Source organism: Phoenix dactylifera, chromosome 4, assembly GCF_051530095.1.
Source record: "Phoenix dactylifera cultivar Ajwa chromosome 4, Ajwa_hap1_PhDact_Kaust_v1.1, whole genome shotgun sequence".
Taxonomy (NCBI): domain Eukaryota; kingdom Viridiplantae; phylum Streptophyta; class Magnoliopsida; order Arecales; family Arecaceae; genus Phoenix; species Phoenix dactylifera.
In genome coordinates, this window is record NC_143193.1 from 38,066,916 (window position 1) to 38,087,562 (window position 20,647).

The 20,647-nt window shown below is 49.2% G+C and overlaps 57 non-coding genes across 57 annotated transcripts; all 57 read right to left on the reverse strand.

The window, feature by feature from the left end:
• Positions 1 to 13: 13 nt before the first annotated feature.
• LOC149764830 (5S ribosomal RNA) lies at positions 14 to 132 on the reverse strand. The gene has a single exon (XR_016406684.1). It is a non-coding gene; the product is annotated as a 5S ribosomal RNA (ribosomal RNA).
• A 246-nt stretch (positions 133 to 378) lies between these two features.
• LOC149764831 (5S ribosomal RNA) lies at positions 379 to 497 on the reverse strand. The gene has a single exon (XR_016404300.1). It is a non-coding gene; the product is annotated as a 5S ribosomal RNA (ribosomal RNA).
• A 246-nt stretch (positions 498 to 743) lies between these two features.
• On the reverse strand, positions 744 to 862 carry LOC149764832 (5S ribosomal RNA). Its single transcript, XR_016411270.1, has one exon. It is a non-coding gene; the product is annotated as a 5S ribosomal RNA (ribosomal RNA).
• Positions 863 to 1,108: 246 nt separating this feature from the next.
• LOC149764833 (5S ribosomal RNA) lies at positions 1,109 to 1,227 on the reverse strand. The gene has a single exon (XR_016412370.1). It is a non-coding gene; the product is annotated as a 5S ribosomal RNA (ribosomal RNA).
• Positions 1,228 to 1,473: 246 nt separating this feature from the next.
• LOC149764834 (5S ribosomal RNA) lies at positions 1,474 to 1,592 on the reverse strand. The gene has a single exon (XR_016406685.1). It is a non-coding gene; the product is annotated as a 5S ribosomal RNA (ribosomal RNA).
• Positions 1,593 to 1,838: 246 nt separating this feature from the next.
• On the reverse strand, positions 1,839 to 1,957 carry LOC149764835 (5S ribosomal RNA). The gene has a single exon (XR_016404301.1). It is a non-coding gene; the product is annotated as a 5S ribosomal RNA (ribosomal RNA).
• Positions 1,958 to 2,203: 246 nt separating this feature from the next.
• LOC149764836 (5S ribosomal RNA) lies at positions 2,204 to 2,322 on the reverse strand. Its single transcript, XR_016411272.1, has one exon. It is a non-coding gene; the product is annotated as a 5S ribosomal RNA (ribosomal RNA).
• Positions 2,323 to 2,568: 246 nt separating this feature from the next.
• On the reverse strand, positions 2,569 to 2,687 carry LOC149764837 (5S ribosomal RNA). The gene has a single exon (XR_016412371.1). It is a non-coding gene; the product is annotated as a 5S ribosomal RNA (ribosomal RNA).
• A 246-nt stretch (positions 2,688 to 2,933) lies between these two features.
• LOC149764838 (5S ribosomal RNA) lies at positions 2,934 to 3,052 on the reverse strand. The gene has a single exon (XR_016406686.1). It is a non-coding gene; the product is annotated as a 5S ribosomal RNA (ribosomal RNA).
• Positions 3,053 to 3,297: 245 nt separating this feature from the next.
• On the reverse strand, positions 3,298 to 3,416 carry LOC149764839 (5S ribosomal RNA). Its single transcript, XR_016410675.1, has one exon. It is a non-coding gene; the product is annotated as a 5S ribosomal RNA (ribosomal RNA).
• Positions 3,417 to 3,663: 247 nt separating this feature from the next.
• On the reverse strand, positions 3,664 to 3,782 carry LOC149764840 (5S ribosomal RNA). The gene has a single exon (XR_016407024.1). It is a non-coding gene; the product is annotated as a 5S ribosomal RNA (ribosomal RNA).
• Positions 3,783 to 4,028: 246 nt separating this feature from the next.
• Positions 4,029 to 4,147, reverse strand: LOC149764841 (5S ribosomal RNA). Its single transcript, XR_016406688.1, has one exon. It is a non-coding gene; the product is annotated as a 5S ribosomal RNA (ribosomal RNA).
• Positions 4,148 to 4,393: 246 nt separating this feature from the next.
• On the reverse strand, positions 4,394 to 4,512 carry LOC149764842 (5S ribosomal RNA). Its single transcript, XR_016404302.1, has one exon. It is a non-coding gene; the product is annotated as a 5S ribosomal RNA (ribosomal RNA).
• Positions 4,513 to 4,758: 246 nt separating this feature from the next.
• Positions 4,759 to 4,877, reverse strand: LOC149764843 (5S ribosomal RNA). The gene has a single exon (XR_016411273.1). It is a non-coding gene; the product is annotated as a 5S ribosomal RNA (ribosomal RNA).
• A 246-nt stretch (positions 4,878 to 5,123) lies between these two features.
• On the reverse strand, positions 5,124 to 5,242 carry LOC149764844 (5S ribosomal RNA). Its single transcript, XR_016406689.1, has one exon. It is a non-coding gene; the product is annotated as a 5S ribosomal RNA (ribosomal RNA).
• Positions 5,243 to 5,487: 245 nt separating this feature from the next.
• Positions 5,488 to 5,606, reverse strand: LOC149764845 (5S ribosomal RNA). Its single transcript, XR_016410686.1, has one exon. It is a non-coding gene; the product is annotated as a 5S ribosomal RNA (ribosomal RNA).
• A 247-nt stretch (positions 5,607 to 5,853) lies between these two features.
• On the reverse strand, positions 5,854 to 5,972 carry LOC149764846 (5S ribosomal RNA). The gene has a single exon (XR_016407026.1). It is a non-coding gene; the product is annotated as a 5S ribosomal RNA (ribosomal RNA).
• Positions 5,973 to 6,218: 246 nt separating this feature from the next.
• Positions 6,219 to 6,337, reverse strand: LOC149764847 (5S ribosomal RNA). Its single transcript, XR_016406690.1, has one exon. It is a non-coding gene; the product is annotated as a 5S ribosomal RNA (ribosomal RNA).
• Positions 6,338 to 6,583: 246 nt separating this feature from the next.
• Positions 6,584 to 6,702, reverse strand: LOC149764848 (5S ribosomal RNA). Its single transcript, XR_016404303.1, has one exon. It is a non-coding gene; the product is annotated as a 5S ribosomal RNA (ribosomal RNA).
• A 246-nt stretch (positions 6,703 to 6,948) lies between these two features.
• On the reverse strand, positions 6,949 to 7,067 carry LOC149764849 (5S ribosomal RNA). Its single transcript, XR_016411274.1, has one exon. It is a non-coding gene; the product is annotated as a 5S ribosomal RNA (ribosomal RNA).
• Positions 7,068 to 7,313: 246 nt separating this feature from the next.
• On the reverse strand, positions 7,314 to 7,432 carry LOC149764850 (5S ribosomal RNA). Its single transcript, XR_016412373.1, has one exon. It is a non-coding gene; the product is annotated as a 5S ribosomal RNA (ribosomal RNA).
• Positions 7,433 to 7,678: 246 nt separating this feature from the next.
• Positions 7,679 to 7,797, reverse strand: LOC149764851 (5S ribosomal RNA). The gene has a single exon (XR_016406691.1). It is a non-coding gene; the product is annotated as a 5S ribosomal RNA (ribosomal RNA).
• A 245-nt stretch (positions 7,798 to 8,042) lies between these two features.
• On the reverse strand, positions 8,043 to 8,161 carry LOC149764852 (5S ribosomal RNA). The gene has a single exon (XR_016410697.1). It is a non-coding gene; the product is annotated as a 5S ribosomal RNA (ribosomal RNA).
• Positions 8,162 to 8,408: 247 nt separating this feature from the next.
• On the reverse strand, positions 8,409 to 8,527 carry LOC149764853 (5S ribosomal RNA). The gene has a single exon (XR_016407027.1). It is a non-coding gene; the product is annotated as a 5S ribosomal RNA (ribosomal RNA).
• A 246-nt stretch (positions 8,528 to 8,773) lies between these two features.
• On the reverse strand, positions 8,774 to 8,892 carry LOC149764854 (5S ribosomal RNA). Its single transcript, XR_016406692.1, has one exon. It is a non-coding gene; the product is annotated as a 5S ribosomal RNA (ribosomal RNA).
• A 246-nt stretch (positions 8,893 to 9,138) lies between these two features.
• On the reverse strand, positions 9,139 to 9,257 carry LOC149764855 (5S ribosomal RNA). The gene has a single exon (XR_016404305.1). It is a non-coding gene; the product is annotated as a 5S ribosomal RNA (ribosomal RNA).
• A 246-nt stretch (positions 9,258 to 9,503) lies between these two features.
• LOC149764856 (5S ribosomal RNA) lies at positions 9,504 to 9,622 on the reverse strand. The gene has a single exon (XR_016411275.1). It is a non-coding gene; the product is annotated as a 5S ribosomal RNA (ribosomal RNA).
• Positions 9,623 to 9,868: 246 nt separating this feature from the next.
• Positions 9,869 to 9,987, reverse strand: LOC149764857 (5S ribosomal RNA). Its single transcript, XR_016412374.1, has one exon. It is a non-coding gene; the product is annotated as a 5S ribosomal RNA (ribosomal RNA).
• Positions 9,988 to 10,233: 246 nt separating this feature from the next.
• On the reverse strand, positions 10,234 to 10,352 carry LOC149764858 (5S ribosomal RNA). Its single transcript, XR_016406693.1, has one exon. It is a non-coding gene; the product is annotated as a 5S ribosomal RNA (ribosomal RNA).
• Positions 10,353 to 10,597: 245 nt separating this feature from the next.
• LOC149764859 (5S ribosomal RNA) lies at positions 10,598 to 10,716 on the reverse strand. Its single transcript, XR_016410708.1, has one exon. It is a non-coding gene; the product is annotated as a 5S ribosomal RNA (ribosomal RNA).
• Positions 10,717 to 10,963: 247 nt separating this feature from the next.
• On the reverse strand, positions 10,964 to 11,082 carry LOC149764860 (5S ribosomal RNA). The gene has a single exon (XR_016407028.1). It is a non-coding gene; the product is annotated as a 5S ribosomal RNA (ribosomal RNA).
• Positions 11,083 to 11,328: 246 nt separating this feature from the next.
• Positions 11,329 to 11,447, reverse strand: LOC149764861 (5S ribosomal RNA). Its single transcript, XR_016406694.1, has one exon. It is a non-coding gene; the product is annotated as a 5S ribosomal RNA (ribosomal RNA).
• Positions 11,448 to 11,693: 246 nt separating this feature from the next.
• On the reverse strand, positions 11,694 to 11,812 carry LOC149764862 (5S ribosomal RNA). Its single transcript, XR_016404306.1, has one exon. It is a non-coding gene; the product is annotated as a 5S ribosomal RNA (ribosomal RNA).
• Positions 11,813 to 12,058: 246 nt separating this feature from the next.
• Positions 12,059 to 12,177, reverse strand: LOC149764863 (5S ribosomal RNA). The gene has a single exon (XR_016411276.1). It is a non-coding gene; the product is annotated as a 5S ribosomal RNA (ribosomal RNA).
• Positions 12,178 to 12,425: 248 nt separating this feature from the next.
• On the reverse strand, positions 12,426 to 12,544 carry LOC149764864 (5S ribosomal RNA). Its single transcript, XR_016403887.1, has one exon. It is a non-coding gene; the product is annotated as a 5S ribosomal RNA (ribosomal RNA).
• Positions 12,545 to 12,791: 247 nt separating this feature from the next.
• LOC149764865 (5S ribosomal RNA) lies at positions 12,792 to 12,910 on the reverse strand. Its single transcript, XR_016408762.1, has one exon. It is a non-coding gene; the product is annotated as a 5S ribosomal RNA (ribosomal RNA).
• A 247-nt stretch (positions 12,911 to 13,157) lies between these two features.
• Positions 13,158 to 13,276, reverse strand: LOC149764866 (5S ribosomal RNA). Its single transcript, XR_016405505.1, has one exon. It is a non-coding gene; the product is annotated as a 5S ribosomal RNA (ribosomal RNA).
• Positions 13,277 to 13,523: 247 nt separating this feature from the next.
• LOC149764867 (5S ribosomal RNA) lies at positions 13,524 to 13,642 on the reverse strand. Its single transcript, XR_016408763.1, has one exon. It is a non-coding gene; the product is annotated as a 5S ribosomal RNA (ribosomal RNA).
• A 247-nt stretch (positions 13,643 to 13,889) lies between these two features.
• Positions 13,890 to 14,008, reverse strand: LOC149764868 (5S ribosomal RNA). The gene has a single exon (XR_016410719.1). It is a non-coding gene; the product is annotated as a 5S ribosomal RNA (ribosomal RNA).
• Positions 14,009 to 14,255: 247 nt separating this feature from the next.
• LOC149764869 (5S ribosomal RNA) lies at positions 14,256 to 14,374 on the reverse strand. Its single transcript, XR_016407029.1, has one exon. It is a non-coding gene; the product is annotated as a 5S ribosomal RNA (ribosomal RNA).
• A 246-nt stretch (positions 14,375 to 14,620) lies between these two features.
• LOC149764870 (5S ribosomal RNA) lies at positions 14,621 to 14,739 on the reverse strand. Its single transcript, XR_016406695.1, has one exon. It is a non-coding gene; the product is annotated as a 5S ribosomal RNA (ribosomal RNA).
• A 246-nt stretch (positions 14,740 to 14,985) lies between these two features.
• LOC149764871 (5S ribosomal RNA) lies at positions 14,986 to 15,104 on the reverse strand. Its single transcript, XR_016404307.1, has one exon. It is a non-coding gene; the product is annotated as a 5S ribosomal RNA (ribosomal RNA).
• A 246-nt stretch (positions 15,105 to 15,350) lies between these two features.
• LOC149764872 (5S ribosomal RNA) lies at positions 15,351 to 15,469 on the reverse strand. Its single transcript, XR_016411277.1, has one exon. It is a non-coding gene; the product is annotated as a 5S ribosomal RNA (ribosomal RNA).
• Positions 15,470 to 15,717: 248 nt separating this feature from the next.
• LOC149764873 (5S ribosomal RNA) lies at positions 15,718 to 15,836 on the reverse strand. The gene has a single exon (XR_016412375.1). It is a non-coding gene; the product is annotated as a 5S ribosomal RNA (ribosomal RNA).
• Positions 15,837 to 16,083: 247 nt separating this feature from the next.
• On the reverse strand, positions 16,084 to 16,202 carry LOC149764874 (5S ribosomal RNA). The gene has a single exon (XR_016408764.1). It is a non-coding gene; the product is annotated as a 5S ribosomal RNA (ribosomal RNA).
• A 247-nt stretch (positions 16,203 to 16,449) lies between these two features.
• LOC149764875 (5S ribosomal RNA) lies at positions 16,450 to 16,568 on the reverse strand. Its single transcript, XR_016405506.1, has one exon. It is a non-coding gene; the product is annotated as a 5S ribosomal RNA (ribosomal RNA).
• Positions 16,569 to 16,815: 247 nt separating this feature from the next.
• On the reverse strand, positions 16,816 to 16,934 carry LOC149764876 (5S ribosomal RNA). The gene has a single exon (XR_016408765.1). It is a non-coding gene; the product is annotated as a 5S ribosomal RNA (ribosomal RNA).
• A 247-nt stretch (positions 16,935 to 17,181) lies between these two features.
• Positions 17,182 to 17,300, reverse strand: LOC149764877 (5S ribosomal RNA). Its single transcript, XR_016403365.1, has one exon. It is a non-coding gene; the product is annotated as a 5S ribosomal RNA (ribosomal RNA).
• A 247-nt stretch (positions 17,301 to 17,547) lies between these two features.
• Positions 17,548 to 17,666, reverse strand: LOC149764878 (5S ribosomal RNA). Its single transcript, XR_016412376.1, has one exon. It is a non-coding gene; the product is annotated as a 5S ribosomal RNA (ribosomal RNA).
• A 246-nt stretch (positions 17,667 to 17,912) lies between these two features.
• On the reverse strand, positions 17,913 to 18,031 carry LOC149764879 (5S ribosomal RNA). The gene has a single exon (XR_016412667.1). It is a non-coding gene; the product is annotated as a 5S ribosomal RNA (ribosomal RNA).
• Positions 18,032 to 18,278: 247 nt separating this feature from the next.
• LOC149764880 (5S ribosomal RNA) lies at positions 18,279 to 18,397 on the reverse strand. The gene has a single exon (XR_016403847.1). It is a non-coding gene; the product is annotated as a 5S ribosomal RNA (ribosomal RNA).
• A 246-nt stretch (positions 18,398 to 18,643) lies between these two features.
• LOC149764881 (5S ribosomal RNA) lies at positions 18,644 to 18,762 on the reverse strand. The gene has a single exon (XR_016406890.1). It is a non-coding gene; the product is annotated as a 5S ribosomal RNA (ribosomal RNA).
• A 246-nt stretch (positions 18,763 to 19,008) lies between these two features.
• LOC149764882 (5S ribosomal RNA) lies at positions 19,009 to 19,127 on the reverse strand. The gene has a single exon (XR_016412668.1). It is a non-coding gene; the product is annotated as a 5S ribosomal RNA (ribosomal RNA).
• A 247-nt stretch (positions 19,128 to 19,374) lies between these two features.
• Positions 19,375 to 19,493, reverse strand: LOC149764883 (5S ribosomal RNA). The gene has a single exon (XR_016402359.1). It is a non-coding gene; the product is annotated as a 5S ribosomal RNA (ribosomal RNA).
• A 246-nt stretch (positions 19,494 to 19,739) lies between these two features.
• LOC149764884 (5S ribosomal RNA) lies at positions 19,740 to 19,858 on the reverse strand. Its single transcript, XR_016403356.1, has one exon. It is a non-coding gene; the product is annotated as a 5S ribosomal RNA (ribosomal RNA).
• Positions 19,859 to 20,103: 245 nt separating this feature from the next.
• LOC149764885 (5S ribosomal RNA) lies at positions 20,104 to 20,222 on the reverse strand. The gene has a single exon (XR_016405046.1). It is a non-coding gene; the product is annotated as a 5S ribosomal RNA (ribosomal RNA).
• A 246-nt stretch (positions 20,223 to 20,468) lies between these two features.
• Positions 20,469 to 20,587, reverse strand: LOC149764886 (5S ribosomal RNA). The gene has a single exon (XR_016411278.1). It is a non-coding gene; the product is annotated as a 5S ribosomal RNA (ribosomal RNA).
• Between the last annotated feature and the right edge of the window lie 60 nt (positions 20,588 to 20,647).

Genomic DNA, 20,647 nt, shown 5'->3' on the forward strand with positions numbered 1-20,647 from the left:
GCAAAAAATAAAAAGGGTGCAACACGAGGACTTCCCAGGGGGTCACCCATCCTAGTACTTCTCTCGCCCAAGCACGCTTAACTGCGGAGTTATGATGGGATCCGGTGCATTAGTGCTGGTATGATCGCACCCATGACATGCCCTTCGAAACTCCCTTTTATGACAAAGCAGCAGACCGCGACGGCCCGAGACATTCATGCTGCCGGGGCCGTTCTGGCGTAGGATTCAACGCGCTATTCCGCTCTGCGGCATGGCACCGCCAGTCTCCGGACTCAGTTTATTTTCGAAAAAAAAAAATTATCCGAAGAGGAAAAGCCAAAAGCCGAAAAATTAAAAATAAATATTATCAAAAAATAAAAAAGCGGGCAAAAAATAAAAAGGGTGCAACACGAGGACTTCCCAGGGGGTCACCCATCCTAGTACTACTCTCGCCCAAGCACGCTTAACTGCGGAGTTCTGATCGGATCCGGTGCATTAGTGCTGGTATGATCGCACCCATGACATGTCCTTCGAAACTCCCTTTTATGACAAAGCAGCAGATCTCGACGGCCCGAGGCATTCGCGCTGCCGGGGCCGTTCTGGCGTAGGATTCAACGCGCTGTTCCGCTATGCGGCATGGCACCGCGAGTCTCCGGACTCAGTTTATTTTCGGGGGAAAAAAATTATCCGAAGAGGAAAAGCCAAAAGCCGAAAAATTAAAAATAAATATTATCAAAAAATAAAAAAGCGGGCAAAAAATAAAAGGGGTGCAACACGAGGACTTCCCAGGGGGTCACCCATCCTAGTACTACTCTCGCCCAAGCACGCTTAACTGCGGAGTTCTGATGGGATCCGGTGCATTAGTGCTGGTATGATCGCACCCATGACATGCCCATCGAAACTCCCTTTTATGACAAAGCAGCAGACCTCGACGGCCCGAGACATTCGCGCCGCCGGGGCCGTTCTGGCGTAGGATTCAACGCGCTGGTCCCGCTATGCGGCATGGCACCGCCAGTCTCCGGACTCAGTTTATTTTCGGGGGAAAAAATTATCCGAAGAGGAAAAGCCAAAAGCCAAATAATAAAAAATAAATATTATCAAAAAATAAAAAAGCGGGCAAAAAATAAAAAGGGTGCAACACGAGGACTTCCCAGGGGGTCACCCATCCTAGTACTACTCTCGCCCAAGCACGCTTAACTGCGGAGTTCTGATGGGATCCGGTGCATTAGTGCTGGTATGATCGCACCCATGACATGCCCTTCGAAACTCCCTTTTAAGACAAAGCAGCAGACCTCGACGGCCCGAGACATTCGCGCTGCCGGGGCCGTTCTGGCGTATGATTCAACGCGCTGTTCCGCTATGCGGCATGGCACCGCCAGTCTCCGGACTCAGTTTATTTTCGGGGGAAAAAAATTATCCGAAGAGGAAAAGCCAAAAGCCAAAAAATTAAAAATAAATATTATCAAAAAATAAAAAAGCGGGCAAAAAATAAAAAGGGTGCAACACGAGGACTTCCCAGGGGGTCACCCATCCTAGTACTTCTCTCGCCCAAGCACGCTTAACTGCGGAGTTATGATGGGATCCGGTGCATTAGTGCTGGTATGATCGCACCCATGACATGCCCTTCGAAACTCCCTTTTATGACAAAGCAGCAGACCGCGACGGCCCGAGACATTCATGCTGCCGGGGCCGTTCTGGCGTAGGATTCAACGCGCTATTCCGCTCTGCGGCATGGCACCGCCAGTCTCCGGACTCAGTTTATTTTCGAAAAAAAAAAATTATCCGAAGAGGAAAAGCCAAAAGCCGAAAAATTAAAAATAAATATTATCAAAAAATAAAAAAGCGGGCAAAAAATAAAAAGGGTGCAACACGAGGACTTCCCAGGGGGTCACCCATCCTAGTACTACTCTCGCCCAAGCACGCTTAACTGCGGAGTTCTGATCGGATCCGGTGCATTAGTGCTGGTATGATCGCACCCATGACATGTCCTTCGAAACTCCCTTTTATGACAAAGCAGCAGATCTCGACGGCCCGAGGCATTCGCGCTGCCGGGGCCGTTCTGGCGTAGGATTCAACGCGCTGTTCCGCTATGCGGCATGGCACCGCGAGTCTCCGGACTCAGTTTATTTTCGGGGGAAAAAAATTATCCGAAGAGGAAAAGCCAAAAGCCGAAAAATTAAAAATAAATATTATCAAAAAATAAAAAAGCGGGCAAAAAATAAAAGGGGTGCAACACGAGGACTTCCCAGGGGGTCACCCATCCTAGTACTACTCTCGCCCAAGCACGCTTAACTGCGGAGTTCTGATGGGATCCGGTGCATTAGTGCTGGTATGATCGCACCCATGACATGCCCATCGAAACTCCCTTTTATGACAAAGCAGCAGACCTCGACGGCCCGAGACATTCGCGCCGCCGGGGCCGTTCTGGCGTAGGATTCAACGCGCTGGTCCCGCTATGCGGCATGGCACCGCCAGTCTCCGGACTCAGTTTATTTTCGGGGGAAAAAATTATCCGAAGAGGAAAAGCCAAAAGCCAAATAATAAAAAATAAATATTATCAAAAAATAAAAAAGCGGGCAAAAAATAAAAAGGGTGCAACACGAGGACTTCCCAGGGGGTCACCCATCCTAGTACTACTCTCGCCCAAGCACGCTTAACTGCGGAGTTCTGATGGGATCCGGTGCATTAGTGCTGGTATGATCGCACCCATGACATGCCCTTCGAAACTCCCTTTTATGACAAAGCAGCAGACCTCGACGGCCCGAGACATTCGCGCTGCCGGGGCCGTTCTGGCGTAGGATTCAACGCGCTGTTCCGCTATGCGGCATGGCACCGCTAGTCTCCGGACTCAGTTTATTTTCGGGGGGAAAAAATTATCCGAAGAGGAAAAGCCAAAAGCCAAATAATAAAAAATAAATATTATCAAAAAATAAAAAAGCGGGCAAAAAATAAAAAGGGTGCAACACGAGGACTTCCCAGGGGGTCACCCATCCTAGTACTTCTCTCGCCCAAGCACGCTTAACTGCGGAGTTATGATGGGATCCGGTGCATTAGTGCTGGTATGATCGCACCCATGACATGCCCTTCGAAACTCCCTTTTATGACAAAGCAGCAGACCGCGACGGCCCGAGACATTCGCGCTGCCGGGGCCGTTCTGGCGTAGGATTCAACGCGCTGTTCCGCTATGCGGCATGGCACCGCCAGTCTCCGGACTCAGTTTATTTTCGGAAAAAAAAATTATCCGAAGAGGAAAAGCCAAAAGCCGAAAAATTAAAAATAAATATTATCAAAAAATAAAAAAGCGGGCAAAAAATAAAAAGGGTGCAACACGAGGACTTCCCAGGTGGTCACCCATCCTAGTACTACTCTCGCCCAAGCACGCTTAACTACGGAGTTCTGATGGGATCCGGTGCATTAGTGCTGGTATGATCGCACCCATGACATGCCCTTCGAAACTACCTTTTATGACAAAGCAGCAGACCTCGACGGCCCGAGACATTCACGCTGCCGGGGCCGTTCTGGCGTATGATTCAACGCGCTGGTCCCGCTATGCGGCATGGCACCGCCAGTCCCCGGACTCTGTTTATTGTCGGGGGAAAAAAATTATCCGAAGAGGAAAAGCCAAAAGCCGAAAAATTAAAAATAAATATTATCAAAAAATAAAAAAGCGGGCAAAAAATAAAAAGGGTGCAACACGAGGACTTCCCAGGGGGTCACCCATCCTAGTGCTACTCTCACCCAAGCACGCTTAACTGCGGAGTTCTGATGGGATCCGGTGCATTAGTGCTGGTATGATCGCACCCAAGACATGCCCTTCGAAACTCCCTTTTAAGACAAAGCAGCAGACCTCGACGGCCCGAGACATTCGCGCTGCCGGGGCCGTTCTGGCGTATGATTCAACGCGCTGTTCCGCTATGCGGCATGGCATCGCCAGTCTCCGGACTCAGTTTATTTTCGGGGGAAAAAAATTATCCGAAGAGGAAAAGCCAAAAGCCAAAAAATTAAAAATAAATATTATCAAAAAATAAAAAAGCGGGCAAAAAATAAAAAGGGTGCAACACGAGGACTTCCCAGGGGGTCACCCATCCTAGTACTTCTCTCGCCCAAGCACGCTTAACTGCGGAGTTATGATGGGATCCGGTGCATTAGTGCTGGTATGATCGCACCCATGACATGCCCTTCGAAACTCCCTTTTATGACAAAGCAGCAGACCGCGACGGCCCGAGACATTCGCGCTGCCGGGGCCGTTCTGGCGTAGGATTCAACGCGCTATTCCGCTCTGCGGCATGGCACCGCCAGTCTCCGGACTCAGTTTATTTTCGGAAAAAAAAAATTATCCGAAGAGGAAAAGCCAAAAGCCGAAAAATTAAAAATAAATATTATCAAAAAATAAAAAAGCGGGCAAAAAATAAAAAGGGTGCAACACGAGGACTTCCCAGGGGGTCACCCATCCTAGTACTACTCTCGCCCAAGCACGCTTAACTGCGGAGTTCTGATCGGATCCGGTGCATTAGTGCTGGTATGATCGCACCCATGACATGCCCTTCGAAACTCCCTTTTATGACAAAGCAGCAGATCTCGACGGCCCGAGGCATTCGCGCTGCCGGGGCCGTTCTGGCGTAGGATTCAACGCGCTGTTCCGCTATGCGGCATGGCACCGCGAGTCTCCGGACTCAGTTTATTTTCGGGGGAAAAAAATTATCCGAAGAGGAAAAGCCAAAAGCCGAAAAATTAAAAATAAATATTATCAAAAAATAAAAAAGCGGGCAAAAAATAAAAGGGGTGCAACACGAGGACTTCCCAGGGGGTCACCCATCCTAGTACTACTCTCGCCCAAGCACGCTTAACTGCGGAGTTCTGATGGGATCCGGTGCATTAGTGCTGGTATGATCGCACCCATGACATGCCCTTCGAAACTCCCTTTTATGACAAAGCAGCAGACCTCGACGGCCCGAGACATTCGCGCTGCCGGGGCCGTTCTGGCGTAGGATTCAACGCGCTGTTCCGCTATGCGGCATGGCACCGCTAGTCTCCGGACTCAGTTTATTTTCGGGGGGAAAAAATTATCCGAAGAGGAAAAGCCAAAAGCCAAATAATAAAAAATAAATATTATCAAAAAATAAAAAAGCGGGCAAAAAATAAAAAGGGTGCAACACGAGGACTTCCCAGGGGGTCACCCATCCTAGTACTTCTCTCGCCCAAGCACGCTTAACTGCGGAGTTATGATGGGATCCGGTGCATTAGTGCTGGTATGATCGCACCCATGACATGCCCTTCGAAACTCCCTTTTATGACAAAGCAGCAGACCGCGACGGCCCGAGACATTCGCGCTGCCGGGGCCGTTCTGGCGTAGGATTCAACGCGCTGTTCCGCTATGCGGCATGGCACCGCCAGTCTCCGGACTCAGTTTATTTTCGGAAAAAAAAATTATCCGAAGAGGAAAAGCCAAAAGCCGAAAAATTAAAAATAAATATTATCAAAAAATAAAAAAGCGGGCAAAAAATAAAAAGGGTGCAACACGAGGACTTCCCAGGTGGTCACCCATCCTAGTACTACTCTCGCCCAAGCACGCTTAACTACGGAGTTCTGATGGGATCCGGTGCATTAGTGCTGGTATGATCGCACCCATGACATGCCCTTCGAAACTACCTTTTATGACAAAGCAGCAGACCTCGACGGCCCGAGACATTCACGCTGCCGGGGCCGTTCTGGCGTATGATTCAACGCGCTGGTCCCGCTATGCGGCATGGCACCGCCAGTCCCCGGACTCTGTTTATTGTCGGGGGAAAAAAATTATCCGAAGAGGAAAAGCCAAAAGCCGAAAAATTAAAAATAAATATTATCAAAAAATAAAAAAGCGGGCAAAAAATAAAAAGGGTGCAACACGAGGACTTCCCAGGGGGTCACCCATCCTAGTGCTACTCTCACCCAAGCACGCTTAACTGCGGAGTTCTGATGGGATCCGGTGCATTAGTGCTGGTATGATCGCACCCAAGACATGCCCTTCGAAACTCCCTTTTAAGACAAAGCAGCAGACCTCGACGGCCCGAGACATTCGCGCTGCCGGGGCCGTTCTGGCGTATGATTCAACGCGCTGTTCCGCTATGCGGCATGGCATCGCCAGTCTCCGGACTCAGTTTATTTTCGGGGGAAAAAAATTATCCGAAGAGGAAAAGCCAAAAGCCAAAAAATTAAAAATAAATATTATCAAAAAATAAAAAAGCGGGCAAAAAATAAAAAGGGTGCAACACGAGGACTTCCCAGGGGGTCACCCATCCTAGTACTTCTCTCGCCCAAGCACGCTTAACTGCGGAGTTATGATGGGATCCGGTGCATTAGTGCTGGTATGATCGCACCCATGACATGCCCTTCGAAACTCCCTTTTATGACAAAGCAGCAGACCGCGACGGCCCGAGACATTCGCGCTGCCGGGGCCGTTCTGGCGTAGGATTCAACGCGCTATTCCGCTCTGCGGCATGGCACCGCCAGTCTCCGGACTCAGTTTATTTTCGGAAAAAAAAAATTATCCGAAGAGGAAAAGCCAAAAGCCGAAAAATTAAAAATAAATATTATCAAAAAATAAAAAAGCGGGCAAAAAATAAAAAGGGTGCAACACGAGGACTTCCCAGGGGGTCACCCATCCTAGTACTACTCTCGCCCAAGCACGCTTAACTGCGGAGTTCTGATCGGATCCGGTGCATTAGTGCTGGTATGATCGCACCCATGACATGCCCTTCGAAACTCCCTTTTATGACAAAGCAGCAGATCTCGACGGCCCGAGGCATTCGCGCTGCCGGGGCCGTTCTGGCGTAGGATTCAACGCGCTGTTCCGCTATGCGGCATGGCACCGCGAGTCTCCGGACTTAGTTTATTTTCGGGGGAAAAAAATTATCCGAAGAGGAAAAGCCAAAAGCCGAAAAATTAAAAATAAATATTATCAAAAAATAAAAAAGCGGGCAAAAAATAAAAGGGGTGCAACACGAGGACTTCCCAGGGGGTCACCCATCCTAGTACTACTCTCGCCCAAGCACGCTTAACTGCGGAGTTCTGATGGGATCCGGTGCATTAGTGCTGGTATGATCGCACCCATGACATGCCCATCGAAACTCCCTTTTATGACAAAGCAGCAGACCTCGACGGCCCGAGACATTCGCGCCGCCGGGGCCGTTCTGGCGTAGGATTCAACGCGCTGGTCCCGCTATGCGGCATGGCACCGCCAGTCTCCGGACTCAGTTTATTTTCGGGGGAAAAAATTATCCGAAGAGGAAAAGCCAAAAGCCAAATAATAAAAAATAAATATTATCAAAAAATAAAAAAGCGGGCAAAAAATAAAAAGGGTGCAACACGAGGACTTCCCAGGGGGTCACCCATCCTAGTACTACTCTCGCCCAAGCACGCTTAACTGCGGAGTTCTGATGGGATCCGGTGCATTAGTGCTGGTATGATCGCACCCATGACATGCCCTTCGAAACTCCCTTTTATGACAAAGCAGCAGACCTCGACGGCCCGAGACATTCGCGCTGCCGGGGCCGTTCTGGCGTAGGATTCAACGCGCTGTTCCGCTATGCGGCATGGCACCGCTAGTCTCCGGACTCAGTTTATTTTCGGGGGGAAAAAATTATCCGAAGAGGAAAAGCCAAAAGCCAAATAATAAAAAATAAATATTATCAAAAAATAAAAAAGCGGGCAAAAAATAAAAAGGGTGCAACACGAGGACTTCCCAGGGGGTCACCCATCCTAGTACTTCTCTCGCCCAAGCACGCTTAACTGCGGAGTTATGATGGGATCCGGTGCATTAGTGCTGGTATGATCGCACCCATGACATGCCCTTCGAAACTCCCTTTTATGACAAAGCAGCAGACCGCGACGGCCCGAGACATTCGCGCTGCCGGGGCCGTTCTGGCGTAGGATTCAACGCGCTGTTCCGCTATGCGGCATGGCACCGCCAGTCTCCGGACTCAGTTTATTTTCGGAAAAAAAAATTATCCGAAGAGGAAAAGCCAAAAGCCGAAAAATTAAAAATAAATATTATCAAAAAATAAAAAAGCGGGCAAAAAATAAAAAGGGTGCAACACGAGGACTTCCCAGGTGGTCACCCATCCTAGTACTACTCTCGCCCAAGCACGCTTAACTACGGAGTTCTGATGGGATCCGGTGCATTAGTGCTGGTATGATCGCACCCATGACATGCCCTTCGAAACTACCTTTTATGACAAAGCAGCAGACCTCGACGGCCCGAGACATTCACGCTGCCGGGGCCGTTCTGGCGTATGATTCAACGCGCTGGTCCCGCTATGCGGCATGGCACCGCCAGTCCCCGGACTCTGTTTATTGTCGGGGGAAAAAAATTATCCGAAGAGGAAAAGCCAAAAGCCGAAAAATTAAAAATAAATATTATCAAAAAATAAAAAAGCGGGCAAAAAATAAAAAGGGTGCAACACGAGGACTTCCCAGGGGGTCACCCATCCTAGTGCTACTCTCACCCAAGCACGCTTAACTGCGGAGTTCTGATGGGATCCGGTGCATTAGTGCTGGTATGATCGCACCCAAGACATGCCCTTCGAAACTCCCTTTTAAGACAAAGCAGCAGACCTCGACGGCCCGAGACATTCGCGCTGCCGGGGCCGTTCTGGCGTATGATTCAACGCGCTGTTCCGCTATGCGGCATGGCATCGCCAGTCTCCGGACTCAGTTTATTTTCGGGGGAAAAAAATTATCCGAAGAGGAAAAGCCAAAAGCCAAAAAATTAAAAATAAATATTATCAAAAAATAAAAAAGCGGGCAAAAAATAAAAAGGGTGCAACACGAGGACTTCCCAGGGGGTCACCCATCCTAGTACTTCTCTCGCCCAAGCACGCTTAACTGCGGAGTTATGATGGGATCCGGTGCATTAGTGCTGGTATGATCGCACCCATGACATGCCCTTCGAAACTCCCTTTTATGACAAAGCAGCAGACCGCGACGGCCCGAGACATTCGCGCTGCCGGGGCCGTTCTGGCGTAGGATTCAACGCGCTATTCCGCTCTGCGGCATGGCACCGCCAGTCTCCGGACTCAGTTTATTTTCGGAAAAAAAAAATTATCCGAAGAGGAAAAGCCAAAAGCCGAAAAATTAAAAATAAATATTATCAAAAAATAAAAAAGCGGGCAAAAAATAAAAAGGGTGCAACACGAGGACTTCCCAGGGGGTCACCCATCCTAGTACTACTCTCGCCCAAGCACGCTTAACTGCGGAGTTCTGATCGGATCCGGTGCATTAGTGCTGGTATGATCGCACCCATGACATGCCCTTCGAAACTCCCTTTTATGACAAAGCAGCAGATCTCGACGGCCCGAGGCATTCGCGCTGCCGGGGCCGTTTTGGCATAGGATTCAACGCGCTGTTCCGCTATGCGGCATGGCACCGCGAGTCTCCGGACTTAGTTTATTTTCGGGGGAAAAAAATTATCCGAAGAGGAAAAGCCAAAAGCCGAAAAATTAAAAATAAATATTATCAAAAAATAAAAAAGCGGGCAAAAAATAAAAGGGGTGCAACACGAGGACTTCCCAGGGGGTCACCCATCCTAGTACTACTCTCGCCCAAGCACGCTTAACTGCGGAGTTCTGATGGGATCCGGTGCATTAGTGCTGGTATGATCGCACCCATGACATGCCCATCGAAACTTCCTTTTATGACAAAGCAGCAGACCTCGACGGCCCGAGACATTCGCGCCGCCGGGGCCGTTCTGGCGTAGGATTCAACGCGCTGGTCCCGCTATGCGGCATGGCACCGCCAGTCTCCGGACTCAGTTTATTTTCGGGGGAAAAAATTATCCGAAGAGGAAAAGCCAAAAGCCAAATAATAAAAAATAAATATTATCAAAAAATAAAAAAGCGGGCAAAAAATAAAAAGGGTGCAACACGAGGACTTCCCAGGGGGTCACCCATCCTAGTACTACTCTCGCCCAAGCACGCTTAACTGCGGAGTTCTGATGGGATCCGGTGCATTAGTGCTGGTATGATCGCACCCATGACATGCCCTTCGAAACTCCCTTTTATGACAAAGCAGCAGACCTCGACGGCCCGAGACATTCGCGCTGCCGGGGCCGTTCTGGCGTAGGATTCAACGCGCTGTTCCGCTATGCGGCATGGCACCGCTAGTCTCCGGACTCAGTTTATTTTCGGGGGGAAAAAATTATCCGAAGAGGAAAAGCCAAAAGCCAAATAATAAAAAATAAATATTATCAAAAAATAAAAAAGCGGGCAAAAAATAAAAAGGGTGCAACACGAGGACTTCCCAGGGGGTCACCCATCCTAGTACTTCTCTCGCCCAAGCACGCTTAACTGCGGAGTTATGATGGGATCCGGTGCATTAGTGCTGGTATGATCGCACCCATGACATGCCCTTCGAAACTCCCTTTTATGACAAAGCAGCAGACCGCGACGGCCCGAGACATTCGCGCTGCCGGGGCCGTTCTGGCATAGGATTCAACGCGCTGTTCCGCTATGCGGCATGGCACCGCCAGTCTCCGGACTCAGTTTATTTTCGGAAAAAAAAATTATCCGAAGAGGAAAAGCCAAAAGCCGAAAAATTAAAAATAAATATTATCAAAAAATAAAAAAGCGGGCAAAAAATAAAAAGGGTGCAACACGAGGACTTCCCAGGTGGTCACCCATCCTAGTACTACTCTCGCCCAAGCACGCTTAACTACGGAGTTCTGATGGGATCCGGTGCATTAGTGCTGGTATGATCGCACCCATGACATGCCCTTCGAAACTACCTTTTATGACAAAGCAGCAGACCTCGACGGCCCGAGACATTCACGCTGCCGGGGCCGTTCTGGCGTATGATTCAACGCGCTGGTCCCGCTATGCGGCATGGCACCGCCAGTCCCCGGACTCTGTTTATTGTCGGGGGAAAAAAATTATCCGAAGAGGAAAAGCCAAAAGCCGAAAAATTAAAAATAAATATTATCAAAAAATAAAAAAGCGGGCAAAAAATAAAAAGGGTGCAACACGAGGACTTCCCAGGGGGTCACCCATCCTAGTGCTACTCTCACCCAAGCACGCTTAACTGCGGAGTTCTGATGGGATCCGGTGCATTAGTGCTGGTATGATCGCACCCAAGACATGCCCTTCGAAACTCCCTTTTAAGACAAAGCAGCAGACCTCGACGGCCCGAGACATTCGCGCTGCCGGGGCCGTTCTGGCGTATGATTCAACGCGCTGTTCCGCTATGCGGCATGGCATCGCCAGTCTCCGGACTCAGTTTATTTTCGGGGAAAAAAAATTATCCGAAGAGGAAAAGCCAAAAGCCAAAAAATTAAAAATAAATATTATCAAAAAATAAAAAAGCGGGCAAAAAATAAAAAGGGTGCAACACGAGGACTTCCCAGGGGGTCACCCATCCTAGTACTTCTCTCGCCCAAGCACGCTTAACTGCGGAGTTATGATGGGATCCGGTGCATTAGTGCTGGTATGATCGCACCCATGACATGCCCTTCGAAACTCCCTTTTATGACAAAGCAGCAGACCGCGACGGCCCGAGACATTCGCGCTGCCGGGGCCGTTCTGGCGTAGGATTCAACGCGCTATTCCGCTCTGCGGCATGGCACCGCCAGTCTCCGGACTCAGTTTATTTTCGGAAAAAAAAAATTATCCGAAGAGGAAAAGCCAAAAGCCGAAAAATTAAAAATAAATATTATCAAAAAATAAAAAAGCGGGCAAAAAATAAAAAGGGTGCAACACGAGGACTTCCCAGGGGGTCACCCATCCTAGTACTACTCTCGCCCAAGCACGCTTAACTGCGGAGTTCTGATCGGATCCGGTGCATTAGTGCTGGTATGATCGCACCCATGACATGCCCTTCGAAACTCCCTTTTATGACAAAGCAGCAGATCTCGACGGCCCGAGGCATTCGCGCTGCCGGGGCCGTTCTGGCGTAGGATTCAACGCGCTGTTCCGCTATGCGGCATGGCACCGCGAGTCTCCGGACTCAGTTTATTTTCGGGAGAAAAAAATTATCCGAAGAGGAAAAGCCAAAAGCCGAAAAATTAAAAATAAATATTATCAAAAAATAAAAAAGCGGGCAAAAAATAAAAGGGGTGCAACACGAGGACTTCCCAGGGGGTCACCCATCCTAGTACTACTCTCGCCCAAGCACGCTTAACTGCGGAGTTCTGATGGGATCCGGTGCATTAGTGCTGGTATGATCGCACCCATGACATGCCCATCGAAACTCCCTTTTATGACAAAGCAGCAGACCTCGACGGCCCGAGACATTCGCGCCGCCGGGGCCGTTCTGGCGTAGGATTCAACGCGCTGGTCCCGCTATGCGGCATGGCACCGCCAGTCTCCGGACTCAGTTTATTTTCGGGGGAAAAAAATTATCCGAAGAGGAAAAGCCAAAAGCCGAAAAATTAAAAATAAATATTGTCAAAAAATAAAAAAGTGGAGAAAAAAATAAAAAGGGTGCAACACGAGGACATCCCAGGGGGTCACCCATCCTAGTACTACTCTCGCCCAAGCACGCTTAACTGCGGAGTTCTGATGGGATCCGGTGCATTAGTGCTGGTATGATCGCACCCATGACATGCCCATCGAAACTCCCTTTTATGACAAAGCAGCAGACCTCGACGGCCCGAGACATTCGCGCCGCCGGGGCCGTTCTGGCGTAGGATTCAACGCGCTGGTCCCGCTATGCGGCATGGCACCGCCAGTCTCCGGACTCAGTTTATTTTCGGGAGGAAAAAATTATCCGAAGAGGAAAAGCCAAAAGCCGAAAAATTAAAAATAAATATTATCAAAAAATAAAAAAGCGGGCAAAAAATAAAAAGGGTGCAACACGAGGACTTCCCAGGGGGTCACCCATCCTAGTACTCCTCTCGCCCAAGCACGCTTAACTGCGGAGTTATGATGGGATCCGGTGCATTAGTGCTGGAATGATCGCACCCATGACATGCCCTTCGAAACTCCCTTTTATGACAAAGCAGCAGACCGCGACGGCCCGAGACATTCGCGCTGCCGGGGCCGTTCTGGCGTAGGATTCAACGCGCTGTTCCGCTATGCGGCATGGCACCGCCAGTCTCCGGACTCAGTTTATTTTCGGAAAAAAAAAAATTATCCGAAGAGGAAAAGCCAAAAGCCGAAAAATTAAAAATAAATATTATCAAAAAATAAAAAAGTGGGCAAAAAATAAAAAGGGTGCAACACGAGGACTTCCCAGGGGGTCACCCATCCTAGTACTACTCTCGCCCAAGCACGCTTAACTACGGAGTTCTGATGGGATCTGGTGCATTAGTGCTGGTATGATCGCACCAATGACATGCCCTTCGAAACTCCCTTTTATGACAAAGCAGCAGACCTCGACGGCCCGAGACATTCACGCTGCCGGGGCCGTTCTGGCGTAGGATTCAACGCGCTGGTCCCGCTATGCGGCATGGCACCGCCAGTCTCCGGACTCAGTTTATTTTCGGGGGGAAAAAATTATCCGAAGAGGAAAAGCCAAAAGCCAAAAAATTAAAAATAAATATTATCAAAAAATAAAAAAGCGGGCAAAAAATAAAAAGGGTGCAACACGAGGACTTCCCAGGGGGTCACCCATCCTAGTACTCCTCTCGCCCAAGCACGCTTAACTGCGGAGTTATGATGGGATCCGGTGCATTAGTGCTGGAATGATCGCACCCATGACATGCCCTTCGAAACTCCCTTTTATGACAAAGCAGCAGACCGCGACGGCCCGAGACATTCGCGCTGCCGGGGCCGTTCTGGCGTAGGATTCAACGCGCTGTTCCGCTATGCGGCATGGCACCGCCAGTCTCCGGACTCAGTTTATTTTCGGAAAAAAAAAAATTATCCGAAGAGGAAAAGCCAAAAGCCGAAAAATTAAAAATAAATATTATCAAAAAATAAAAAAGCGGGCAAAAAATAAAAAGGGTGCAACACGAGGACTTCCCAGGTGGTCACCCATCCTAGTACTACTCTCGCCCAAGCACGCTTAACTACGGAGTTCTGATGGGATCCGGTGCATTAGTGCTGGTATGATCGCACCCATGACATGCCCTTCGAAACTACCTTTTATGACAAAGCAGCAGACCTCGACGGCCCGAGACATTCACGCTGCCGGGGCCGTTCTGGCGTATGATTCAACGCGCTGGTCCCGCTATGCGGCATGGCACCGCCAGTCCCCGGACTCTGTTTATTGTCGGGGGAAAAAAATTATCCGAAGAGGAAAAGCCAAAAGCCGAAAAATTAAAAATAAATATTATCAAAAAATAAAAAAGCGGGCAAAAAATAAAAAGGGTGCAACACGAGGACTTCCCAGGGGGTCACCCATCCTAGTGCTACTCTCACCCAAGCACGCTTAACTGCGGAGTTCTGATGGGATCCGGTGCATTAGTGCTGGTATGATCGCACCCAAGACATGCCCTTCGAAACTCCCTTTTAAGACAAAGCAGCAGACCTCGACGGCCCGAGACATTCGCGCTGCCGGGGCCGTTCTGGCGTATGATTCAACGCGCTGTTCCGCTATGCGGCATGGCATCGCCAGTCTCCGGACTCAGTTTATTTTCGGGGGAAAAAAATTATCCGAAGAGGAAAAGCCAAAAGCCAAAAAATTAAAAATAAATATTATCAAAAAATAAAAAAGCGGGCAAAAAATAAAAAGGGTGCAACACGAGGACTTCCCAGGGGGTCACCCATCCTAGTACTTCTCTCGCCCAAGCACGCTTAACTGCGGAGTTATGATGGGATCCGGTGCATTAGTGCTGGTATGATCGCACCCATGACATGCCCTTCGAAACTCCCTTTTATGACAAAGCAGCAGACCGCGACGGCCCGAGACATTCGCGCTGCCGGGGCCGTTCTGGCGTAGGATTCAACGCGCTATTCCGCTCTGCGGCATGGCACCGCCAGTCTCCGGACTCAGTTTATTTTCGGAAAAAAAAAATTATCCGAAGAGGAAAAGCCAAAAGCCGAAAAATTAAAAATAAATATTATCAAAAAATAAAAAAGCGGGCAAAAAATAAAAAGGGTGCAACACGAGGACTTCCCAGGGGGTCACCCATCCTAGTACTACTCTCGCCCAAGCACGCTTAACTGCGGAGTTCTGATCGGATCCGGTGCATTAGTGCTGGTATGATCGCACCCATGACATGCCCTTCGAAACTCCCTTTTATGACAAAGCAGCAGATCTCGACGGCCCGAGGCATTCGCGCTGCCGGGGCCGTTCTGGCGTAGGATTCAACGCGCTGTTCCGCTATGCGGCATGGCACCGCGAGTCTCCGGACTCAGTTTATTTTCGGGAGAAAAAAATTATCCGAAGAGGAAAAGCCAAAAGCCGAAAAATTAAAAATAAATATTATCAAAAAATAAAAAAGCGGGCAAAAAATAAAAGGGGTGCAACACGAGGACTTCCCAGGGGGTCACCCATCCTAGTACTACTCTCGCCCAAGCACGCTTAACTGCGGAGTTCTGATGGGATCCGGTGCATTAGTGCTGGTATGATCGCACCCATGACATGCCCATCGAAACTCCCTTTTATGACAAAGCAGCAGACCTCGACGGCCCGAGACATTCGCGCCGCCGGGGCCGTTCTGGCGTAGGATTCAACGCGCTGGTCCCGCTATGCGGCATGGCACCGCCAGTCTCCGGACTCAGTTTATTTTCGGGGGAAAAAAATTATCCGAAGAGGAAAAGCCAAAAGCCGAAAAATTAAAAATAAATATTGTCAAAAAATAAAAAAGTGGAGAAAAAAATAAAAAGGGTGCAACACGAGGACTTCCCAGGGGGTCACCCATCCTAGTACTACTCTCGCCCAAGCACGCTTAACTGCGGAGTTCTGATGGGATCCGGTGCATTAGTGCTGGTATGATCGCACCCATGACATGCCCATCGAAACTCCCTTTTATGACAAAGCAGCAGACCTCGACGGCCCGAGACATTCGCGCCGCCGGGGCCGTTCTGGCGTAGGATTCAACGCGCTGGTCCCGCTATGCGGCATGGCACCGCCAGTCTCCGGACTCAGTTTATTTTCGGGAGGAAAAAATTATCCGAAGAGGAAAAGCCAAAAGCCGAAAAATTAAAAATAAATATTATCAAAAAATAAAAAAGCGGGCAAAAAATAAAAAGGGTGCAACACGAGGACTTCCCAGGGGGTCACCCATCCTAGTACTCCTCTCGCCCAAGCACGCTTAACTGCGGAGTTATGATGGGATCCGGTGCATTAGTGCTGGAATGATCGCACCCATGACATGCCCTTCGAAACTCCCTTTTATGACAAAGCAGCAGACCGCGACGGCCCGAGACATTCGCGCTGCCGGGGCCGTTCTGGCGTAGGATTCAACGCGCTGTTCCGCTATGCGGCATGGCACCGCCAGTCTCCGGACTCAGTTTATTTTCGGAAAAAAAAAAAATATCCGAAGAGGAAAAGCCAAAAGCCGAAAAATTAAAAATAAATATTATCAAAAAATAAAAAAGTGGGCAAAAAATAAAAAGGGTGCAACACGAGGACTTCCCAGGGGGTCACCCATCCTAGTACTACTCTCGCCCAAGCACGCTTAACTACGGAGTTCTGATGGGATCTGGTGCATTAGTGCTGGTATGATCGCACCAATGACATGCCCTTCGAAACTCCCTTTTATGACAAAGCAGCAGACCTCGACGGCCCGAGACATTCACGCTGCCGGGGCCGTTCTGGCGTAGGATTCAACGCGCTGGTCCCGCTATGCGGCATGGCACCGCCAGTCTCCGGACTCAGTTTATTTTCGGGGGGAAAAAATTATCCGAAGAGGAAAAGCCAAAAGCCAAAAAATTAAAAATAAATATTATCAAAAAATAAAAAAGCGGGCAAAAAATAAAAAGGGTGCAACACGAGGACTTCCCAGGGGGTCACCCATCCTAGTACTCCTCTCGCCCAAGCACGCTTAACTGCGGAGTTATGATGGGATCCGGTGCATTAGTGCTGGAATGATCGCACCCATGACATGCCCTTCGAAACTCCCTTTTATGACAAAGCAGCAGACCGCGACGGCCCGAGACATTCGCGCTGCCGGGGCCGTTCTGGCGTAGGATTCAACGCGCTGTTCCGCTATGCGGCATGGCACCGCCAGTCTCCGGACTCAGTTTATTTTCGGAAAAAAAAAAATTATCCGAAGAGGAAAAGCCAAAAGCCGAAAAATTAAAAATAAATATTATCAAAAAATAAAAAAATGGGCAAAAAATAAAAAGGGTGCAACACGAGGACTTTCCAGGGGGTCACCCATCCTAGTACTACTCTCGCCCAAGCACGCTTAACTACGGAGTTCTGATGGGATCCGGTGCATTAGTGCTGGTATGATCGCACCCATGACATGCCCTTCGAAACTCCCTTTTATGACAAAGCAGCAGACCTCGACGGCCCGAGACATTCACGCTGCCGGGGCCGTTCTGGCGTAGGATTCAACGCGCTGGTCCCGCTATGCGGCATGGCACCGCCAGTCTCCGGACTCAGTTTATTGTCGGGGGAAAAAAATTATCCGAAGAGGAAAAGCCAAAAGCCGAAAAATTAAAAATAAATATTATCAAAAAATAAAAAAGCGGGCAAAAAATAAAAAGGGTGCAACACGAGGACTTCCCAGGGGGTCACCCATCCTAGTACTACTCTCGCCCAAGCACGCTTAACTGCGGAGTTCTGATGGGATCCGGTGCATTAGTGCTGGTATGATCGCACCCAAGAGATGCCCTTCGAAACTCCCTTTTTTGACAAAGCAGCAGACCTCGACGGCCCGAGACATTCGCGCTGCCGGGGCCGTTCTGGCGTAGGATTCAACACGCTGTTCCGCTATGCGGCATGGCACCGCCAGTCTCCGGACTCAGTTTATTGTCGGGGGAAAAAAATTATCCGAAGAGGAAAAGCCAAAAGCCGAAAAATTAAAAATAAATATTATCAAAAAATAAAAAAGCGGGCAAAAAATAAAAAGGGTGCAACACGAGGACTTCCCAGGGGGTCACCCATCCTAGTACTACTCTCGCCCAAGCACGCTTAACTACGGAGTTCTGATGGGATCCGGTGCATTAGTGCTGGTATGATCGCACCCATGACATGCCCTTCGAAACTCCCTTTTATGACAAAGCAGCAGACCTCGACGGCCCGAGACATTCACGCTGCCGGGGCCGTTCTGGCGTAGGATTCAACGCGCTGGTCCCGCTATGCGGCATGGCACCGCCAGTCCCCGGACTCAGTTTATTGTCGGGGGAAAAAAATTATCCGAAGAGGAAAAGCCAAAAGCCGAAAAATAAAAAATAAATGTTATCAAAAAATAAAAAAGCGGGCAAAAAATAAAAGGGGTGCAACACGAGGACTTCCCAAGGGGTCACCCATCCTATTACTACTCTCGCCCAAGCACGCTTAACTGCGGAGTTCTGATGGGATCCGGTGCATTAGTGCTGGTATGATCGCACCCATGACATGCCCTTCGAAACTCCCTTTTATGACAAAGCAGCAGACCTCGACGGCCCGAGACATTCGCGCTACCGGGGCCGTTCTGGCGTAGGATTCAACGCGCTGTTCCGCTATGCGGCATGGCACCGCCAATCTCCGGACTCAGTTTATTTTCGGGGGGAAAAAATTATCCGAAGAGGAAAAGCCAAAAGCCAAATAATAAAAAATAAATATTATCAAAAAATAAAAAAGCGGGCAAAAAATAAAAAGGGTGCAACACGAGGACTTCCCAGGGGGTCACCCATCATAGTACTTCTCTCGCCCAAGCACGCTTAACTGCGGAGTTATGATGGGATCCGGTGCATTAGTGCTGGTATGATCGCACCCATGACATGCCCTTCGAAACTCCCTTTTATGACAAAGCAGCAGACCGCGACGGCCCGAGACATTCGCGCTGCCGGGGCCGTTCTGGCGTAGGATTCAACGCGCTGTTCCGCTATGCGGCATGGCACCGCCAGTCTCCGGACTCAGTTTATTTTCGGAAAAAAAAAATTATCCGAAGAGGAAAAGCCAAAAGCCGAAAAATTAAAAATAAATATTATCAAAAAATAAAAAAGCGGGCAAAAAATAAAAAGGGTGCAACACGAGGACTTCCCAGGGGGTCACCCATCCTAGTACTACTCTCGCCCAAGCACGCTTAACTACGGAGTTCTGATGGGATCCGGTGCATTAGTGCTGGTATGATCGCACCCATGACATGCCCTTCGAAACTCCCTTTTATGACAAAGCAGCAGACCTCGACGGCCCGAGACATTCACGCTGCCGGGGCCGTTCTGGCGTAGGATTCAACGCGCTGGTCCCGCTATGCGGCATGGCACCGCCAGACCCCGGACTCAGTTTATTGTCGGGGGAAAAAAATTATCCGAAGAGGAAAAGCCAAAAGCCGAAAAATTAAAAATAAATATTATCAAAAAGTAAAAAAGCGGGCAAAAAATAAAAAGGGTGCAACACGAGGACTTCCCAGGGGGTCACCCATCCTAGTACTACTCTCACCCAAGCACGCTTAACTGCGGAGTTCTGATGGGATCCGGTGCATTAGTGCTGGTATGATCGCACCCAAGACATGCCCTTCGAAACTCCCTTTTAAGACAAAGCAGCAGACCTCGACGGCCCGAGACATTCGCGCTGCCGGGGCCGTTCTGGCGTATGATTCAACGCGCTGTTCCGCTATAAGGCATGGCACCGCCAGTCTCCGGACTCAGTTTATTTTCGGGGGAAAAAAATTATCCGAAGAGGAAAAGCCAAAAGCCAAAAAATTAAAAATAAATATTATCAAAAAATAAAAAAGCGGGCAAAAAATAAAAAGGGTGCAACACGAGGACTTCCCAGGGGGTCACCCATCCTAGTACTACTCTCGCCCAAGCACGCTTAACTGCGGAGTTTGGATGGGATCCGGTGCATTAGTGCTGGTATGATCGCACCCATGACATGCCCTTCGAAACTCCCTTTTATGACAAAGCAGCAGACCTCGACGGCCCGAGACATTCGCGCTGCCGGGGCCGTTCTGGCGTAGGATTCAACGCGCTGTTCCGCTATGCGGCATGGCACCGCGAGTCTCCGGACTCAGTTTATTTTCGGGGGAAAAAAATTATCCGAAGAGGAAAAGCCAAAAGCCGAAAAATTAAAAATAAATATTATCAAAAAATAAAAAAGCGGGCAAAAAATAAAAGGGTGCAACACGAGGACTTCCCAGGGGGTCACCCATCCTAGTACTACTCTCGCCCAAGCACGCTTAACTGCGGAGTTCTGATGGGATCCGGTACATTAGTGCTGGTATGATCGCACCGATGACATGCCCATCGAAACACCCTTTTATGACAAAGCAGCAGACCTCGACGGCCCGAGACATTCGCGCTGCCGGGGCCGTTCTGGCGTAGGATTTAACGCGCTGTTCCGCTATGCGGCATGGCGCCGCGAGTCTCCGGACTCAGTTTATTTTCGGGGGAAAAAAATTATCCGAAGAGGAAAAGCCAAAAGCCGAAAAATTAAAAATAAATATTATCAAAAAATAAAAAAGCGGGCAAAAAATAAAAGGGGTGCAACACGAGGACTTCCCAGGGGGTCACCCATCCTAGTACTACTCTCGCCCAAGCACGCTTAACTGCGGAGTTCTGATGGGATCCGGTGCATTAGTGCTGGTATGATCGCACCCATGACATGCCCAACGAAACTCCCTTTTATGACAAAGCAGCGGACCTCGACGGCCCGAGAC